This window comes from Macaca fascicularis, chromosome 16, assembly GCF_037993035.2.
Source record: "Macaca fascicularis isolate 582-1 chromosome 16, T2T-MFA8v1.1".
Taxonomy (NCBI): Eukaryota; Metazoa; Chordata; class Mammalia; order Primates; family Cercopithecidae; genus Macaca; species Macaca fascicularis.
The window spans coordinates 76,933,262-76,953,756 of record NC_088390.1 but is presented as its reverse complement, the minus strand read 5'-3'; the positions used below and the strand labels follow the sequence as shown (position 1 = coordinate 76,953,756).

The 20,495-nt window shown below is 36.5% G+C and overlaps 1 long non-coding RNA gene across 1 annotated transcript in view; it reads right to left on the bottom strand.

The window, feature by feature from the left end:
• LOC135967891 (uncharacterized) overlaps positions 1–19,790 on the bottom strand; it is a 299,989-nt gene extending 280,199 nt beyond the window's left edge. Inside the window, exon 1 of the long non-coding RNA XR_010582190.2 lies at positions 19,638–19,790. This is a non-coding gene — a long non-coding RNA (uncharacterized lncRNA). The remainder of the gene's footprint in view (positions 1–19,637) is intronic.
• Positions 19,791–20,495: the final 705 nt, after the last annotated feature.

The following is a 20,495-nucleotide window of genomic DNA, read 5'->3' as shown; positions in this document are numbered from 1 at the left end:
TCTGGGTATGAAGTCTTCAAATTGTATGTGCTTAGACAGAGTATCTGTTATTTAAGCCTTTCGATAGGTATTCCCAAATAGCTCTCTAGGAAAGTGATTGTAAGTTGCATTCTCACCAGAAGGTCATAGAAGTAGATGCGTAAAAATTTTGTAACAGGTTGGTTTGTTTTCAGGACTATTTTCCTTTCCTTCCCTTCCCCACTTTGGCTGCATTTTTTGTCTCCTACCTAAAAGGACCTGGTGCATTCTAGATTCTCAAAGCTTCTCTTCTACCCCACACTGTGGGGTATTACACCATTACTCTATTACACCATTACTATGACTCTATTACACCATTACTCAGAAATTGCCCCTTATTCAAAACTCCCACCAGATTTCCAAAACTTGCATCTCATTCTCTGTAAAAATTCCCCGATGAAGGGCATTCACAGAGCTAAGATTTGTTTTAGGCATTTGTCTACATTTTGAGGTTTAAATATTTCCTACAGTCTGTTTTATCCATAATTCCATGTATACCATTTCAAAGGAACAGCTGAAGGAATGGATTAAAAACTACATGGCGGCTGGAATTGGTGAATTATACTGAGATAATAGTTTTCAATAGCTTTAAGATATTTGTATGTTTTGTTGAGATTGCCCATTTCTAAGACATAATCAAGGATGTGATCAATGACTTATGTAAAGGAGTTTCATTCCGGGTTGTTTAAAATATCAGATAAAACTAGACACAAATGCCAATTATAACACATTTATGCGAAGGAATAAACACTTCTAATCATACCACATATGAAGGATGCTAATGGCATACAGAATGATAAGGATACAGAATTAAGTAAAAACTACAGTATAAGAGTTCACAGTCTCACGAATTTGTTATAATTAAATATATAAATAGATCCATCAAACAGATCCATAGATACATTTATCCTGATTAGTAGTCATTTTGGATGTTGACTATAAATAGCAATTTTGGTTCTCTATTTCAAATTGCTTCACAAAGATTTCCTGTATCTCTCATAATTCAGGCTATGAAATACAATTTAATAAGATTTTATAGTTGATAATAAACTCTTCCAAGCCTGTCTCTAAGAATTTTTGTGTAGTGGATGAAAACTTGCTATAAAACAAAAATTCAAGTAGTATGAGTGGATCTTTTTTGCCTTTGCTATTTTTCATCCCTGAATGGGGCAGGTGCTTGTTTTTTCTTTTTTCTTTTTCTTTTTCTTTTTTTTTGTTTATTATTATTTTCCTCTCCTCTATTGCATAGAATAAAAATAAATAAATAAAGACACACAAGCTCCTTGTCATTGCTATGCTGGGCAACAGGCATTTCAACTGGGGTTTATGAGGTAATAAATTATTGTTCCCTGTCCTGGCAAGTTACTTTTTTGAAAGGCCACATCCGGTCCTTGGGGCACCAGCTTTTATTATGCATTTCATATTGAACCAAAGGTCAAATTAATTGACCTTATCTATGTGAAAAACCAGCTGGTTGCCTAGAGAAATAAAATCTTTTACAGAGACTTTTGGGACAAGGAAAAAAAAAAAAAAAACACAGGAAATCTCAATCCCATGGCAGCTGGAACCTCCAATTAGAAAAAGAGAAAATTTGGAGGAATTTAATTTTTTGAATGATGAGTTAGAATCAATAACAATTACATTTTCTCTAAAGAATGGCAGAGCCAATGAGATCCCACGTCATCTGCATCTTCACACATATTTTACATATCACAAATTTGAGGGAGGGCAGAAGAGAAGAACCATTCATTTGGTGGACTCTGAGGCCTAATGTGGCAACTCATTTTATGGGAATAAGTAAACCATCCAGGTTCTGAAAGAAATCATTCTTGACGTAAAAGAGTCAAAGTGAGGGCAAATCTCCACCTCCCCCAACCCAAATGCAAAATAGATACTCTGTGCCTTCTGAAACATAGTGACTTAATAGAATAGAAACAGAGACGAATTCACTTTTCTAAAACTTCTATACCTCCACTTCTTCATCTGGTAAATGGGATAATAATTCTTGAATCTCATTATTATACGTACAAATCAAATCAGACAATATAGAAAAAATCTTAGCACTTAAGTTCTGGCAATAAGCAATGAAAATGTTAGTCTTCTACATTACTTAAAAGAAGAGATAAAATAATTATTACTGGTTTCACTCAGAACCACAATATATTATTTTGCTTTACCTGTACTATAGCAAAATAAATACATTTTTCTCTACCTGCAATAGGCAAAAATAAATAACTAAATAAATAAGCTCATGTCGCCATTTCTTAATTTATTGCTTTATTTCTCTTCTTTTCAGTTATGCATGCAAACATAGCCCTTGACATATTTAATGTGAAAAATGATTTAGAATGGTGAGGATAGGTATTTTGACACCACTGACAATTTGTGACTCTAATATGTGAATTTGATTCAAATATGTAAACTTAGCATGTGTCTGAAGAAATAGTGAGATGGGGGACATTGATTAGGCTTCCTTGAAAAAATTCTGCTAGATACCCCATACCAATCCTTGTGTCTCTTATTTTAATGACTAAGCAAAACCCATGTTTCTTCTCTCTGAAAAAAAAAAATTATTTTAAATTAATCATATGTAAACAAAGAGGACAAATCAGATTTGATGAATGAGATTTTTATGCCGCATCAAAGCCCATGTCAGGTGGAGGCCTGCTGTATCATCTAGTATGGAAAAGATTAAGTCACACAACACACATCTGCTTGGTGAAACGCTGAAAAAGTTAATGGCTGTGAAAAAGAGTTTGAACCCCTAGCTGAGGTCAGAAACGGGGTGATTTAGTGACTTCAGTAAACAGACTTTCAATGGGGGTAAAATGAAGTTTGGTTTCATTTGCCCAGTACATACAGAACATCAATAAAATTATTGGTGTCCAAAGATAAGTTCAAAGCCACTTAGAAAGTGAACTATTTGTAAAAATCAGTCAATTGTTATATGAACTAAATCCATAATTAATAACTTAATCTTTTAATCTTATCAAACCCAGGATGTAATTTTAGAAATGGAGAGCTAAAGATGAAATTACTCAGCCAACTTAGAAAAAAACATAGAAGAGAGAGATGACCCTTTACTCCTGAACACTGAGCACACAAAGGTTGAACCAAACACTCTGAAACTAACAGGGCTGACGTTCATGCCTTTTCTAAATTCATATGGAAGGGAATGTGATCTTCCTATGCCAATTCATATGCAAAGTTGATTTAACTTTACAAAACTATGGCAATGAATATGCTCTTTTCGATTCTAATTTTTTGTTTCTCAGGTGGGATTTGAGGTTCAGGACAAAGAAAGTCAAATCAAAAGAAGAAAATGACAGAAGTCAGTTAAAAAAAAAATCAAAAGATTAATTTTGGAACTGAGGATTTGGTGAAGAGCAGGATTAAGTAAAACTAGATGCCTCTGAAAAGAAGGATTTTCTATGATTTCAAAGATGTAATGATAAAAATTCTGTCTACTTGGTAGAAAGCACTGATAACATATCTCTAGAAACGCATGTATGGATGAAGGCATAGACATATTCTTTAATGAGAGGCTTTGCTGGATCTTGAGCCCTAAGGTAGATCTGTTGGCTTACCATATTTACAGGAGCCATCTGACCCAGTAACAGTGGCTGCTATTTCAAAGCCATTTGTATTTCCTTATGAGTCTTGGAGAAGGAGCAAGCATGGTGTCTTTGGGGGTGTAAAAAGACCAACTTAGGGATCTGGAGCGGATCAGATTTCCTTGGCCTCCGTGTCTCCACGCTTCCTGGTGGAAAGCAGGAACGTGCGTGAGCTGCTTTGACTCCAAGTACCCCAGGAACCGTCAGTGAACCTGAAAGCCCCCACATCTGGCTATGGCTTACTCTTGTTTGCTTTAAGTTCTGCACACAGACGACCACCCTGACTGTGAATTCAGGGATGGCCCAGCCTTCTTTATGCACGGCCAGCGAGGTGCAGAGTCTGAAGGCTCACCTGGTCTGAGGGTGAGGTCCACCACATTTTCAACTTGCCTTTGTTTTTGTTAGTATTACTCCTTTTGAAAGGGATTTCTGCATGGGGAAAGCACACATTCGTCATCATCGCTCCTTGGCCTATTCCTTCTCCATTATGTATAAACTATGTCCCAGCAAAGAAATGGTCAGTGCTTTACAGCAATACCCCAGACACATAACACTGAAGAAGAGAAATTTCTGATTTAGATGCCTCCAATAACAATTTACTTCCAAGGAGCTTCATTTAGCTTTATGATGGTTCAGATTTTTTTTTTTTTGTTCCAAAAAAATGTTCTATCTAGGAGTATAAATTGAATAGAAAAACAGATTTCCAAAGAATCTTAGACAATGATTAAGTACAGTATACTGCACTTAAAAACCAACATATGAGCATGAGATAAACACACATTGTAGAAAAGAACAGTGACCTGAATGATCGGGTAGTTAATAGTTAGAATAATGAATCACTCTTTAGTTTTTCAGAAACTGATTAGTGTTTTTTTGTTTTTGTGGATGTTGTTGTTGTCCTAGAAAGCCATCAGTTTTTGTTGTTTGTTTTTGTTGTAATAGCAAATAAACAGAACTGAGAAAAAAGTAATTAAGCAATGTCCTTAAAAAAATAAGACAATGAAATGTCTACCATTTTTTTCCTTTTCTTTACAAAAATATTTTCTATGAAAACCCTGAAATTCCAAGGACATAGCATCAAAACTACTAGTAAAAGGTGAAAGTTTTACTTATTATTTTGCCTATCCTAAAACAAATGACATATTTCTAAATACAAATGACAGAATATTTTACATATTAAAACATAATAAATATGTATGTATAATATATAACTATGTATATAATACATGCAATATGTTAATATATAATACTTATGTATGTGTGTGTATATATATATACACACACATGCTTTATGCCTTTAAGTACAATATTGAATAACCGAAATTTTCTGTTGAATAAAGGAAAACAGAACAAAAATAGAACAACCAAATCACCAACCACGTTTTACACTTTCTTCCTTCATATTCAAAATATGTATTAGATAACACAGGTTGGAAAAAAATATGGGTTATGTTGAGGACTCACAGTACTACTGTGTCTTTAGCCACATTTTCAGCATCTCAGTCCTCTCCCTGCTGAATAGTTCAGAACGGCTGTGCCCCTTCTCTTTTGTTGCCCTGGTAGATCCACGGAAGTCCACCTCACTGCCTTCCACCTAAAGGGTCCTGGCTGGCAGAATTCGTCCAGAGTTTGATTTCCTTATCTTTCTGGATCGTAAGTGTCTGTAAGTCATACTCCAGGCGTCCTTTGATGAAAAATGCTGTTTTGTCATTGTCCAAAGGCTGGCAAGAATGTTAACAATTGCGTATGTTCATTACTATTAGAAAATTGGTAAGGAGAGGCAATGTTCTTTTGAGCAGAAAGGTCTAATTCAGAGTGCCCTGAATTCCCGGTAAAAAGCTCTCTCCACACCTAAGCGTCATAGCACTAGAGGTCTTGATCTATTAGATGTGAGCCCTGGAAAAATGCCACTTATTGGAATTTTTGTTCCAAATAACCAGAATTAAGATTAAATGGATAGGTATGGACATAAGAAATCATGAAGCAGAATGTTGTAGTTGATCACTGATGAGGAAATCAAATGAATCTGTTTAAGATTCGTATCATCACTGTGTCTGTGGTCATCAGTCAACATGGAAAACATTACTCCAATGTTGTCTAAATTTTAATTGCAGAGAATATGTGTACCAGTAAGTAAAAACATGTAGACCCTATTCTTAGAAGTAGGGTTGCCTGTTATTATAATCTTTTAGTAATAAAAGTTTTAGTTTTAGAATGATACTTTCTAAAATATTGATGGTAGGCCTTTTCTGTTTAAAAGATTATAATGATTAATCCTTTTTGGTCTAATCTCCCAGGCCTCAAAAGTCTTTTTAACTGAAAAGCAGGCAAAGATGCACTTTACACCGGACACATATCTAAAAATTGGTATAACTCAGAAAATGGACAAAGGCAAATCATTATTTGTTTATTTCAGTAGCCTGATGTGCATCTTACAGAATGTGGTATGTGAAAGTAACTCATCAAATTGTGACTGAATCACTAGATTTCACCTTGTATTAAATAGTGTCTAATATAATATTTTTGAAAAAATTCTGGTTCTTCTCATACCTGTATCAATCTTTATGGAAAGAGTTTATACAGAATGTTGAGAATATGATTGACATAAAATTAGATATAACAAATGCCTGATTATTCAAATTAATGAAAGAAACTGACGGATTAGAAACTACAAAGCAAGCCTCATTTTTGGATAGAAATACACTGCAATGTCATTTTTATTTTTATCATTTGCCTTCCTAATTAGATACTGCATTGGGTGACACAAGAAAGTGCTTGTATTCCCTGAATGGTAGAAAATGTCATCACGAAGGCAGCAGGGAGAATGTAGACTGGGCCGTCAAATGGTAGCATTCAGTCTAAATGGTTCTCCTGTACTTAGAATATCACCCATACTGAAAGCACTGACAGCATCATACTGATCAGTTCAGCTTTCCATGCCTTGGTAGTTTCAGACATTGCATGCTACACTTCTGTCTGGGCTAAGATAAATGTCCGTTAATTCTCCAGATGTTGCTATCTGTTCAGCTTTCATCCATGTGCACTTATATCCACGTCTGGAAATGTTTAAATAAATGGTAAAAAATTTTTTCACTTTCTTTCTGGATATCTCAGTGTCCTGGAGTCCTGTCCACAGCCAATTTATATCTTTCTTGATTTTCATCAAAATACTGGGAATTCTTCCTCTTGTTGTATATAATAACATCATATCATAACATTAAAAACCGTTTTCAAAGGGTAGTTTTTAAACATCCCAATGAAGAACTGATTTTAACTGATGTGCTGATACCTCCACCTGGTGGCTGAAGTGGAGAATACATCCTTCTCATGCTGGGAACTAAAGACAATTAATTACTCATTGGTGTTCTATAATTCAGCGACTTGAGCATTTTCCATGTGCTACCCGCAGTAAACAAAATATGATGAGTAAAGTCTCATTTTTGAAGTAATGATAATATAATTAATTTAGAAATCAGTATACTTACTGAAAAATGTAATTATTACTTTTATTTTATTGTTTTTAATAAGCATTTTATTTTTAGAATAATTTTACATTTACAGAAAAGTTGCAGAAATAAAACAGAGAGTTCACGTATAAGTATAATCCAGCTTCCACTTATGCTAATTGCTTACATGACTATGGAACATTTGTCAAAGCTAAAAGAACTTGACTTTGGTTACGTTACTATTTAATAATTCTATTGACTATGTTCAGACCTCATTTGTATTTCACTAGTTTTTCCACCAGTTTTCCATTTTTCTGTCCCAGGATCCAGTCCAAGTTAGCACATTTGCACTTTATATAATGTCTTCTTAATCTCTTCTGGTTTTTTTTCAATGTGCCAGATTTTCATACCTTTCCACAATTATTATGTTGATAGTAATAGAACAATAACATGATCAACAAGAAAGTGAATACACTATGAGGAGTTATGAGACAGTTAATCATTATATTCTTATGTGGTGATTTTCAAGGTTTGAAATATTTTAAGAATATTGGGGAAATGACAATGTTTGAGAATATAGACTAAAACTATGCTGAGTTCATTTAAAACTAAATCTAGGGAAAAATGGTCTTTGTTTCTTTCTGGTTGACTTTTGGGCATCTCTAACATGGAGCTGTCATTCAAAGGCTGGAATGAGCCAAGGGCTAAGTGACCAAACTGCTACTTAAAGAAGAAGGTGAATGGGAGGAAGAAGGAAACAAGTATTACATGTAAGGAAATTAAAAGACACACTGACATGTTAAAATACATATATATATATATATATATCAACATCATTTCAGTGTCCAAATGTAGGCCTGTACTTAGGGAGACTCAGTCTCTTTAGTCCACAGTGGCTTATACCTTTCCAGGTATTTAGAGTCTACACCATTTGTTTGGCAAATTATGATTTCTCACCTAGCGAGAATACATTGTTACTTTTATATTTAACTCACAAAAACTAAGTTGTCCAACCCACCCTTTTGTAATTACTTGTAAATAAGAATAATGCCTCTTAATTTTACCCTGTTATATGCCTAGCATAAATATACACAGAAAGACAAAATTATTTATTTCACTCATTCATTAATTTCATCATTCATCCCACAAATAGTTAACATATACCACGTGGAAGTCATTGCTCTAGTTGCCAGGCATGTAGAAAGAAATATACAACAGCCCTGATCTCATGAAGCTTCACAGATTCTGAGTTGAAAATAAAAACCTTTTGATTGAACATGAAAGAAAACACCTGTCTACACCATTATCTTTCTCCTTTCTCAATGCATTTGTTCTGTCACTACTTTTCATGAGAAAGTCCAAGAGTAGTTTAAAAAACTGTTTTATGATCAAATAGATAAACTGGAAATATTCAGATGTAAGACTACCTCTAATTATATCACATAACTTGATTTTTGAGTTATACAAGATGTGTAAAAGAGACTCTGCTGTCAGAAAAGTAGAACCATTTGGTAACCAGCACTTGTATTTTTAGGAAAAAAAAAAAGATGGAAATGCCAAGAAAAGTATTACTAAGTGTTTTGGATAAAATTAAGGTTGCCTAGTAATTTAGTTTATGATAAAGGAGATATTTAAATAAGTGAAGAAAGGATGAACTCATCAATATACATGAATGAAAAAAATTCCTTTCTTTCAGAAAAGAAGTAACAGACTTTTTCTAAACCACAAAACCTACATAAAAACAAGTTTTTGATCAACGAAATAGTGTTCAGGGGAGAGGACACCACTTGACACCTAGAAAAAAATCTGAATTTATTGCTTAAATAAGGGAGAACTATTGTTTTTTCGGCACCATCCCCCTGATTGCAAAGCAGGAAGCTTATTTTGTATGAGGATTTGGAAGAGGAAGAGCTCAGGGATTGGCCGACTTTCAAAGTCAGGAGTTGGTTGATCTCAGTAGAGGAAATGTGCTTACTCAGGTAAGCTATTTGTTGTTTTTTCCAGAAACAGGGTCTTGTTCTGTTGCCCAGATGGAGTGCAGTGATGGGATCAAAGCTCACTGAAGCCTCAACCTCCTGGGCTCAAGAGATCCTCCTGCCTCAGCCTCCCAAGTAGCTGGGACTACAGGTGTGAGGCACTACACCCTGCTCAGGTAAGTTTATTGTTTGGCCAGCTTTCAGAAATGTGTTCATGGAGTAAGGCTTTTGGTTACTGTCTGACTATGAAAAATAGGTGACTTCTGTGATTGACTGATTTTCAGAAACATGACCACTGACTACAATGCTCGTCAGTCTTGAAACAGATTCTACAAATAACATAACTAAGAATGGGGAAAAGATCTTAATAGATACTTAACCAAAAAAGAGATACACAATAGCAGATAAGCCTCAGTGGGGAAAAAGACACTCAACGCTGTTAGTCATTAGAGAAGTGCAAACTAAAACTGCAATGAGATACCACTACACGCGCATTACACTGGCTACAATGGAAAAGACCGATCATAATAAATAATGGAAAGGACATGGAGAAACCGGAACCCTCATAAAATGTTGGTCAGAATGTAAAATGCTACAATTGCTTTGGAAAACAATTTAGCAGTTTATTAAACAGTTAAACATATGCCTTTCATATGGTCCAGCCATTCTGCTTCTAAATATTTAACAGAGAAAACCGAAAGCATGTTTATACCCAGGCCCATACACAAATATTCACAGCAGCTTCACCTGTAATGGCAAAAAGCGGAAACAACACAACTGCTCAAAACAAGTCTGGGTAAAAAAAGTTTGTGCTGTAGCTATAAGATGAAATACTACTAAACAATGAAAATGAATGAGCTATTGATACAGCCAACAAGATAGATCAATCTCAGTAGTTTAGCTGTGCTTAGTAAAAGATATAAAAGGGTGCATATTGCATGCTTCTATTTATATAAGTTTCTAGAAATGCAAACTAACTTTCAGTGACAGAAAAAGATTGACACTTATCTGTAGACAGGTGTGGAGGGTGGTGGAGGAGATTACAAAGAAGCCTGAGAAAGCTTTTGCAGTGATAGAGACGTTTATCTTCTTGATTGTGATGATGGTTTTACAGGTAGATATCTATTTTAAAACTTATTGAATTGTGCATAATAAATATGTGCACGTTATGTTAATTAGACATCAATAGAGATGCTAAAATTATGACCTCAATTTGATCATTACTCACTGTATTCATGTATCAAAATATCACATGTATGCCATAAATATGTACAAGTAGTAGATATCATTAAAAAACTATAGATGAATATATTTATAAGAATATATTGGCCGGGCATGGTGACTCACGCATGTAATCCCAGCACGTTGGGAAGCTGAGGAGGGCAGATCACCTGAGGTCGGGAGTTCAAGACCAGCCTGACCAACATGAAAAAACCCGCCTCTATTAAAAATACAAAATTAGTGGGGTGTGGTGGTGCACGCCTGTAATCCCACCTACTCAGGAGGCTGAGGCAGGAGAATCGCTTGAACCCAGGAGGCGGAGGTTGCAGTGAGCCAAGATCATGCCATTGTATTCCAGCCTGAGCAATAAGAGCGAAACTCTGCCATATATATATATATATATATAGAAAGAGAGAGAGAGAGAGAAGTAAGGACTTCCTAAGAAAGAACCAAAATGCCAAAGACATAAACTAAAAGTATCCTGATTATAAAGTTTTTAAAGTTTAAGTCATATTTGGATACATAAAGAAAAAAAAGAAAAAATACTGTAAACAATATTAGCATGGAAAAATTAAAATTGGAGAAAATATTTGCAAAACATTTAATAGACAGATGACCGGTATCACGAATATACAACATGCTCTTATAAATTAGTATAATGGTAAACAATAATAGAAAATGGGAGCAGGATATATCAGAGGAATTCTGACTAGCCAATAGCATATGGAAAGATATTCAACATCAGTGGGAACATCGCGTAAGACAATATATGTCTATTGGACCATTTGAAAATTACCCAGTTACTTTCTTGTCTTCTTTCAAATAGAATCTAAAGGCAAGGTGTCTTGCTCTTGGTAACATTTAATCCCCACGATTTAGCCCCATGTCTGAGAAATAGAGATTTAAAAATGATTCATTCAATGAAAACCCCTCCACCCTCTGTCTTTTATGACATAGCCTCTCTTTTCTTTATTTTTTGGCTCTCTTCAGGATCTTGTGTTTCCTCTTCCCCCCTTTTCAAAATCTGTGTAAAAGAAGAGAAGAGTTTCCTCTCTTCTTCTATAATACATATTATATAATAAGATATATATATATATATGCGCAGGATATACACACTGGGCTTCACACTGTTCCCAGTGCAGCAAAAGTTCTTCCTCTTAGCCATTCATTTTTCCCTCTACCCGGTTAACTCTCATTCTTACTTCATTCTTTGTATTAAATGCCACTTTGTCATGGCGGTCACGTTTGACTTTTCCAACCTTCAATATCAGGGCAAATCCCTTTGTTTAAGGACAGTCTACTTCTTTTCATTACGTTCCTCACATCTGTATCACTTCCCTTGTGAAATGTAACTTTCATGTTATAACATCGTCAAAAATATTCATCAACAGAGCATAATTGCTGTAAAAACCTGACGCTAGTGAAGAAACAAAGAATAAAACAGGTGTGCCAAAGAATAGAAACCCCTCCCTTTTAGTTCATAGATTTTGAAAAGGGGAAGAGGAAAAAAAGATCCTGAAGAGAGGCAGGGATAATATCTGCCTTGTCTACTCTGATATCCCAACACCTAGCAGGATACTTGGCAAATGAGTGGTAAGTACATTAGGAATTGAAATGAAATTTTTACTCCTTATCTCAACCATCATATTCCCTCCTTCCACTTCTTCTACCACTCTACTCCCCCCCGTTTTACTCTGCCTGGCTAATTTCTACCACCCTTTTAATACTCAGCTGTAGTGTTTTCTCTTTTTGTAAGTCTCTCTCCATGGACCACTCTGAGCTAGGTGGTTCAGCCAAAGGATTTCTAGAACATCTCTCAGTCATGGCTCCGATATTGCAACAGCATTCATCATCAGTTCTACCTCAAGGACAGACAATATATTCTTATTAAGCCATGTGCCTCCAGGACCTGACACAGTGCCTATATGTGGAAAGCACTCAATAAAAGGTGGAAATAATCAATTAACGAGTTTCTTCTTAGGAAAATAAAATTGCGTCAATTTATTTGCAAAACAAAATCATCAAAGTTGTTGAATAATGTATATGCTAATAGAAAGCTCTTCTCTCTCTTTCTCTCTCTCTGTGTGTGTTTTTTTAAATTAATTTGTTTTATTTATTTGCCATGAACCCATGGCATTAGAATAAAATTCATTACACTTGAAAATATAATATAGCTATGCTACCACAAGATGGCAGGGGAGTATCATGCTTGCCATGTGCATGTATATTATATAATAAGCATTTTATATATATATGCAGTATATACACACATATGTATGTATGTATTATATTTCATGTTTTTCCCTGAATAATCAGTACCTATTAGTGTAGAATAAATTACTAATACATGAATCCTGTTCTAAGTAAATTATATAGAGGAAAATTGTAGCTAACCTTTTTACTCTGCTCTGACTAAAATTCAAGGTATAATGGCTTTCCCAACTCTTTGTTTTCTTTCCTAGAACTCTAGTGGGTACAAATTGATGCATGGCTGCTATGGGCCAGGAATCAGTTCCATAGACAGTTAATATCTATGGTTTTTCAAGGGGAAACTGAAGCTAAGAAATGTTAACTATCTCACCTAAAATCACTTGATATAATTTTGAGCTTAGAATTTAAACCCAGGTCTTTATATAATTTAATTTCAAAACTACCATTATTTCTGCTAGGCCATTCTGCCTCCATAGCTCTCTCTCTGTGTGTGTGTGTGTGTGTGTGTGTGTGTGTGTGTGTGTGTGTGCGCGCGCGCGCACGCGCACGCGCACCTGTGTGTATGTTCTCTTCCATAGTCCTATCTTTTTACTATTGTCTGTTTTTGAAAGGTAAAATTACGATCCAACCAAAAGATTTTTCCTCAATCAAAACTTTGAAATGGACTTGTGCTCTCTGTCCCAATCCCAACCCTTTTACATTCAGTAGTCTCATCAAGATGGGCCAAGCTAGGGAATACTCTGTGTCTTTCTCAGAGCTACAGGAGGTCAGGGGTAATGATGATGCCTAAACTGAAGTCAAGAGATCTGACGTTAAATAACTTGAGATCAGCAAAGCTGAGAAAGATACCACTTTTAAAAGCAATTCTACTTGGACATGGTGAAGTTGGGAAGAATTCTCTTACAAATAAATATATGACTAACAAATTTGATATCCAAGCATTTTATACAATAGGAATGGGATTTTAAAATAAAGATTTAGAGATGAATGGCTTGTTTTAACTGTAGCAGATTTTGGACACAGTCAGTAGTCATTTAGAAATCTGGGGGCACCATTTTCCAGGGATTCTGAATTTTGCCTTCTTATTTTTGGATTAGATGACTCTCAAAGTCTCCAGAACATGGATAAATGAAAGAATTTATATATTAGACAGATAGCAAAGAGCTTGAATCTTTACTTTTGTGATTCTGAGGAATAAGATTGACATATATGAATTTTAAGAGTCTGTAGAAGAAGCACAATCTGGTACAGAGACAATGACAAATATCTTTACTTGAAACAATTAAAAAGAGATTTCACTAATGCAGCACCAACGTTTTAGAAAGCAGTTGGAAAAGTCTTGTATTTAAGGATAAGTCAGATATCTCAATACAAGCAGACTCAGTCTATCTTCGTTGAAAGCTGAAGTTTAGCTCATCTTGCAGTCTGTCAATGGTTAAAACAATTGTCAGGGCCTCTTAACCGGCTCAAACATACACACAAAGTAAGTACAGGGATGCATCAGAAAATTAATGTTTGCAGCAATGTATTATCTACTAGTAAAATTAAACTAATGAATAATGTTGCTTCATCAGTGGTTGGGAGAAGAGAAATAGCCACTCACTGAGAAATTTATTTACTCAATAATGGAAAATTGCATTTTATAGATTTTAATGGATATCTAATAATGTTGCTTTTATTAAATATGTAAATTGCAGATTTAATAATGCATAAGAAAAATAGGACATTAATTATAATTAGTGTTGAATATTCTAGAAGTTATAGTTGTTTTCTTAGAAAAAGAGTAATGTTCAATATTAAAATCTTAATCTTAAAGAGAAAAAGCACTCTTTAATTGGGTCTCAAATTCCCTGAACCCTACCATGATGTAATGCTTTCCCAGGAGCAGATTAAGCCATATTCTCCCATCTGTATGGAGGGAAGCAAACAGATAGTTTTAAAAGCAACATGAAATTACCTGTTCCACACAGAGTAATAGCACAATGTATGAACTTAAGCCTCCAACTGTCCAGCACTGGGCCAGACCCATTCAAGTTGTGCTGTAAAGGTGAAGAGGTACAAGGTGAACTACCACACTCCATCAATTCTCCAAAACCGGGTGAGATGGAACATGTGCCACTGGTAGTTTAATTTTCCCACTTTCCTGATTGCTGTGCAGCTGTTAACAGGCTGACTGTGGCTTTACCTAACCTCCTGTTAGAAGAGGGCACCTTAGGAGAAACCTCAAGGAAGGCACAGAAGAATGGAGGTTGGTTGCGTGGAGATGGAAAGTTCACTGAATCCCTGCAGTATTAGAACGTTTATGGCTTACACGGTGCATCCTGACATGTACTGCAGGATGTGATGTTCAAATAAATCAGGCACAACTTTTAAAACTTCAATTCACTGTAAAGAAAAGGACAGGCTGAGCAGGGTGGCTCATGCCTGTAATCCCAACACTCAGGTAGGCCAAGGCAGGAGGATTACTTGAGCCCAGGAGTTTCAGACCACCCTGGGCAACATGGTAAAACCCCATCTCTATAAAATAGGAAAATAAATAGCCAGGCATGGTGGCATTTACCTGTGATATCAGCTACTTTGGAGGTTGAGGTGAGAGGATCACTTGAGCCTGGAAGGCCGAGGCTGCAGTAAGCTATGATTGTGTCTTTGTACTCCAGTCTGGGCAACAAGCAAGATCATGTTTCTATCCACACACACAAAGAAGAAAAAGTATGAATAGGAAAGAGATGCTCATCGTTTTCAGAAGCAGGAATCATCTGCATTGAGTTATTAATTTTAATGACCTCTGTTTAGTGCCACTAGCTAATGGGCCTCTTCCAAAACCTGAGGGTTTTGCTGTGGTTGTTGCTTAAATAATATAATACTGTTGAAGGAATAAAACAATGAAACAATGTTTTCCTTCAGATCATTAGCATTGGAGTGAATAAATAAAACAAGGCAAAACAAAATCTTAAATATCCTCTGATGATGTCTTTTAAACTGTCATTTGTCTGGGATTAGTAAAAGTAACTACTCATTAATGAAAATATTGTTTCTGGGAAAACAGCACATCTAATTTGTAGGCATTTTAGGCTTGAAGGTGAATATGGTCTTTGGCAAAAGGATCATTTAGAGAATTCTTCATCATGATTAAAGTAATGAAATTATTAATACAAATAAAATGATTAAACAGTTGATGGTTTTCTCATGAAATAACAGAACAGCTGGGATTGACCTGGTAAGATTTTAGGCAACGCTGGTCACTAATGACTTTCAGTTTTCCTATTAATAGCCCCAAGAATGATCTGGAAGGAGTAAACTTCTTACAAGTCCATGTTTTCTAATTAAGTCCATTACATACACACACAATAGCTTGTTGACTTGATTTCCTACTCCAATATTATTCAGAACTGCATGTTCTAAGCTATACCAGTCTTTTTATGCAAAACCATCATTTAGCATTATCCCCATTTGTGCTTAAAGCCACTAGACTTGTGAAGACATCTTTCCAAAGGTGAAAACTTAATAATTCACAGAATGACTATAGACACAGTCCTATTCTCATGATAAATTTTTGGTCCCCACTTTCTCCTCCCTTCCCCTTGTCATCTGTTTCTGATTCTAATACAGTCCTCACTAAGATCAGTATATTTTCACGCTCTGAATTTTTGAGTTTCTTGGAATTTCTTTTTCTCCCGATCCACAGAGCAATATTTCAGTTAACGTCTTAATAGGTGTGTGCTTTTTAGTTGGTCTCCAAATTTTCTTAAGAAAAGGCAGAGAAATGTTGGGCTTATTTCAAATTATTTTTTTCAGATAATTGCTATATAATATATTATGCATAATTTTACATAACTTTGCTAGACACTACAGTAAGAATAAAAACAAAACCCTCAGTTCTATCTTGTGTTCTGCATTACTAAAATTAATGGAGGTGTTTTCAATTTAAGAATTTTAAAAATTCTTAAAAAGGATGGGTATTTTCTAGTCATATCCAAGTACTTTCTAAAAACAGTAAAGATTGGAACATTTTTCAAGGCGTCTGAGAAGACTAGTTCACACACTGAGAGGACAGTAAATTTAGCCAGCCTATAGGGGGAAATGAATTGCAGTGTTTTAGGGAACTCATAGTCCTGTAGAACATTCCCTGAAAGCCTTATTTCTGTTTAGAAAAGCTGTATTTCTTACTTTCCATCAGACTTTTTCAGGTATGTTTATCATCATAAAGTCAATCACTAAACAAAGTGATTTTTATGGAAAAGGAGAGAGGCTTTAAAGTGAGACTTAACTGTGAATGCTTTGCCCTCTTATTTGACAACACGGTGCACTGGGGTCTGACTTTCATCCAAGGAAACCTTAAGGGAAAAATATAAAGTTACAGAGGCTGCTTTGGCTGGTGGAACAGGGGTGAGTTGCTTGTTTATTTCAGGAGTAACTGTACTTCCCTTCCATGGTAGGCCAAGGAATATGTCACTGTTTTTCTAGGACCCAGTGCAGACTTTTGTTGCAGAGAAAACTGGCCCGGAGCTATTGAAGTCCTGCCCAAAATGACTATCAGGAAGAGGAAAATGGGACTCCAATAGCTGAGAGGTGAGATGTGCTATGAAGTGAGCCACCCAAGGACCAGGCTTTTGGAAGGGAAACGTCTGAAGAGGAGGCAGGGCACACACCTAGAATTTGAGTTGGAGGGCCCAAGTTGAATCTCCTCCAGTGAACCTAGGAAAGCACCCATGTTAGACATTGTTCATGCATCATATCAGATCTGCTAAACCTCTTTGTTCTCTGATTTTGGCCACAGCTTCAGTGATGAGCTGTGCATGGGCCCCAAATGACTTTCTGCAGGTGCATCTTGGCACCACCATACATCAAGCCCATCCAGCATTCCTATCGCCCATGCCTGGGCTTTTCTGTGACATGGCAGAAAATTATTTTGTGATCATTCTTGTTCATCGTGGAACTCTAAGAGAGCTAATGTCTCATGGGATGAGACTTTGGATAAATGTGCACAGAAACCAACAAACAAAAGCTTCTCCTTCCTCTGCTGAAGGATTGATCCTAAAGCTCATGCCACTCAGCTTTCCAGAAGATCCCACAGGAGTGAACATCCAGTCATCCTGACACTGAACATCTTTTTTTTTTTTTTTTTTTTTTATCTTTTTTTTTTTTATTATACTTAAAGTTCTAGGGTACATGTGCATAACGTGCAGGTTTGTTACATATGTATACTTGTGCCATGTTGGCGTGCGACACTGAACATCTTGAAACATCCTTACTTTGAACCTGCCTGGTTTCACTACCCCTGTCCCTCACTTTCGGGGTTACAGTTCCCAATAAATTAGGCAGGTTCTACATTCTGAGAACCCAGCTAAAACAGAATCCTTTGAGATTAAGAGAAGTCTGAGCTGGCACAAAACTCATCCAAATAAGAAACTTCTCATCTCCATTCCCATATTTCATGCTCCACACCCCACTTCTCAATTACTAACCACTCCCATTCAAACTAATAACTGGAGGAAGACTCAAGTAGGAGAGAGGAAGTGCTGTGTCACTGTTGGCAATGGTGTGGCCAATTTCAACAGCCCAGCTAGGGAAGGGAAGAAGATTTAATATTAAGTCAATCCAGACATGTGAATGTTACAGACACCTGGACATTTCAGCTTCCAAGTTGAATCTGAGTTGTTACCTAAAGTGATTTGAGAAACTATTTGACACCTCCAAGCAGGCAGAAACTCAAGGGCCCACCTGACTTTCCATCTAGAGTCATGGGAAAGCCACGCCACTGAATAGATTTTGAAAGAGAGGTTGGGAACAGAACTCAAGTTCCATGTGTTTATAACCCATTGATCATGCTTTCTCAACACGTAAGTTACTTGACATGGGGTGAGTTACTTGGTTTCTTAAGGTTTTAAGTATCCAGTTTTAAAAATGCATTACACACACCTTGCCTCATTAGAATCGTAATGAATAAGATCATTTAGGTAAGCACAGCAAAGCACCATGAGCATTCAATCACTGTTAGCATCCTTCCTTCCCCAAACTTGCATCCCATTATGCATTGATCTAATAGTAACACTGAAGAATTGTTAGAAAGGTCAGTTTACTAGCTTAAAAAAAAGTAAATAGAAGTTAATGCTTAGAAATGAGCTGATGTTGACAGACTGGATTAAGAAAATGTGGCACATATACACCATGGAATACTATGCAGCCATAAAAAGGGATTAATTTGTGTCCTTTGTAGGGACATGGATGCAGCTGGAAACCATCATTCTCAGCAAACTATCGCAAAAACAGAAAACCAAACACCGCATGTTCTCACTCATAGGTGGGAATTGAACAATGAGATTACTTGGACTCGGGAAGGGGAACATCAAACACCGGGGCCTATTCTGGGGAGCGGGGAGGGATGGCACTGGGAGTTACACCTGATGTAAATGACGAGTTGATGGGTGCTGACGAGTTGATGGGTGCAGCACACCAACATGGCACAGGTATACATATGTAACAAACCTGCACATTGTGCACATGTACCCTAGAACTTAAAGTATAATAATAATAAAAAAAAAGAAATGAACTGATGTTGAATGGCATTTATCTCTGATTATTAGACAAATAACTTAATATTTCTCATGTCCAGTTTTGTGGACTGGCAACCTGTGCTCAGTCCTCAGAAGGACCCTGTGCCTGGTTTAATGCTCTCCAGTTACTGTGTTGAAATTCTTAATAACGTAATCCTTCAACTTGTGTTTCGTCAGTGAGGACCCACGGGACAATGGCGCCTATGTGTGAGCAGAGGAGATACTCACACTTTGAATGTTTCCTGTAGTTCCATACTTTCCCATTGTCTTATAGTATCTACAATGCTGCATAACACAAAATTCTAGTAGCCTCGCCATGCCTGAGAGTCTACAAAGACTCAAGAGTACAGATAAGCATGTACCATTCCCAAGGGAGTGAGCAGGGACTCTGACATCCCTAGAGTCCACATATTCCATTCAAACCAGAAGTTGCTTTCCAGTGGAGAAATAAGACAATAGCCTTCTGGGAAACAGAGAAGAGCAAGGAACCTAGGAAAGCCATTCTTACTCCTGGTACTTCCTTCCATGTGCCAGCCAACCACTTAGGCTGAAAATGAAGACAACATTGGAATATAGCAGCAGCCATGGTCTCCTTACCTTTAAGTCCTTCTTTATTCACCAGTAAACTGAAGATAGAGAGGGTTGATGGGATGTGCATGTTTCCAGAAGTAAAATACAAAGAGAAGAGGTGGTTTTCTGTAGCGTTTCCTTCTGATAAGAAGGAAATGGGTAGGCGCGTACGACCTACAAAATAGAAAGTGGATAGTGTCAGTGATTCTGCATAACCAACAAAATGCATTTACATTTGTATCCAAAACTGGCATTTCACAACATAAAGATGAATAGGGACATGAACACTAATAATTACGTTGTAAATTTTTCTTTGCTTGGAATTACACTAAATCAATAACATGAAGCAAATAAGGACACCATGACAATTTCAGAGAATTCATGGAGAGAGAGAAAGAAAAAAGTTTCTGTTAGTACTTTTAATAACATCTTTTTCTGCTTTCTGAAACAGAGGTCCTTATTTTTGTTCTCTACTGGGTCCCTGGTGTTTGTTCTCTTATCTATAAAATGAAATATTTGTACAAGAATGCCTCTTAGGGTCCCCCATTCTATGCGGGGTTTCCACTAGAAAAATTGGCTTCCCCTCTGAATGACCACAACCCACCAAAAGAAAGCGGGCAGCCCCTCTGTTGAGACGGCCAACAGATGGCGCCTTTGTGCTGAGAAAAAAGAGACCCCTGCTTTGGGAGGTAGTAGCCTGGCTCCTGGGTGCACAGTTGGGTTAGAGGAGACCCAACTGCATTTTAAGCTTCCATTTGCTTCATTGGCTGGGTGCCTTTATGCAGAACAAACCGCACAGCATTACATGGCAGTTTCGGTTCCATCCATTCAAATATTTTCCTCTTACTATTGGCAACTTCGACTTTACCTTTTTAATTTCGACCC